We start from the raw sequence: 1,747 nt of genomic DNA on the forward strand, positions 1-1,747 counted from the left end.
CAACAGGTCATTAGGAAGGCAAGTGAGAGTTTGTCCCTCATTATGAAAGAGACTGAGTTTAAAAGCAGAGAGATTATGTTACAGCTGTACAGGGTGCTGGAGTACTGGAGTACTGCGTGCAGTTTTGGTCTCCTTACTTGAGGAAGGATGAGGTGGCACTGGAGTGGGTGCTGAATGATTTGACGGATTGATTGTCACGTGTACCAAAGTAATGTGAAAAGCTTTGTTTATGAGCAGTACGGGCAGATCCTAGTGAGCAAGGACACACAGATCACAGGGTGAAAAAATATGAGAAGCATATAGGTGAGATCACATTGGGCGTGCCCCAGGCAAGGTCAACATTAATACAATCCCACAACACCAGGTCACAGTCCAACAGGCTTATTTGGAAGCACTAGCTTTCGGAGCGCTGCCCCTTCATCAGGTGGTTGGGGAGATGGGCTGGGGGAATGGTGTGTGTATGGGGGCATCCACAGTGAGGGTGCGAGGTCTCTCTGGGACAGTGTGGGGGGGGTCACTTTGGGTCAGTGTGTACGGGTCACTCCGTGACAGTTGTGTGGGGGCGTCACTCTGGGTCAGTGGGTGTGGGGGAGTCATTCTGGGTCAGTGTGGGGGGGGGGGTCACTCTGGGACAGTGTGTGTGGGGGGTCACTCTGGGACAGTGTGTGTGGGGGGTCACTCTGGGTCAGTGTGGGGGCGTCACTCTGATTCAGTGTGTGTGTGTGGGGGGGGTCACTCTGGGTCAGTGTGTGTGGGGGGGTCACTCTGGGTCAGTGTGTGTTGGGGGGTCACTCTGGGTCAGTGTGTGGGGGGGTTCACTCTGGGTCAGTGTGTGTGGGGGGTCACTCTGGGTCAGTGTGTGTGTGGGGGGTCACTCTGGGTCAGTGTGTGGGGGGTCACTCTGGGTCAGTATGTGTGGGGGGTCACTCTGAGTCAGTGTGTGTGGGGGGTCACTCTGGGACAGTGTGTGTGGGGGGGCCACTCTGGGACAGTGTGTGGGGGTTCACTCTGGGACAGTGTGGGGGTTCACTCTGGGTCAGTGTGTGTGGGGGTCACTCTGGGACAGTGTGGGGGTTCACTCTGGGTCAGTGTGTGTGGGGGTCACTCTGGGACAGTGTGTGTGGGGGGGCCACTCTGGGACAGTGTGTGGGGGGTTCACTCTGGGACAGTGTGGGGGGTCACTCTGGGTCAGTGTGTGGGGGGTCACTCTGGGTCAGCGTGGGGGGATCATTCTGGGTCAGTGTGTGTGGGGGGATCATTCTGGGTCAGTGTGTGTGGGGGGGGTCACTCTGGGTCAGTGTGTGGGGGGTTCAATCTGGGAAAGTGTGGGGGGATCATTCTGGGTCAGTGTGTATGGGGGGGTCACTCTGGGACAGTGTGTGTGTGGGGGGGTCACTCTGGGTCAGTGTGTGGGGGGGGTTCACTCTGGGTCAGTGTGTGTGTGTGGGGATCACTCTGGGACAGTGTGTGTGTGGGGGGGGGGCACTCTGGGTCAGTGTGTGTGTGGGGGTCACTCTGGGTCAGTTTGTGTGGGGGGGCCACTCTGGGACAGTGTGTGTGGGGGGGTCACTCTGGGTCAGTGTGTGGGGGGTCACTCTGGGACAGTGTGGGGGGGTCACTCTGGGACAGTGTGTGTGGGGGTCACTCTGGGTCAGTGTGTGTCTGGGGGTCACTCTGGGTCAGTGTGTGTGTGTGGGGGGGAGTCACTCTGGGTCAGTGTGTGGGGGGTCACTCTGGGTCAGCGTGG

This window comes from Chiloscyllium punctatum, chromosome 2 (assembly GCF_047496795.1).
Source record: "Chiloscyllium punctatum isolate Juve2018m chromosome 2, sChiPun1.3, whole genome shotgun sequence".
NCBI classification, from domain to species: domain Eukaryota; kingdom Metazoa; phylum Chordata; class Chondrichthyes; order Orectolobiformes; family Hemiscylliidae; genus Chiloscyllium; species Chiloscyllium punctatum.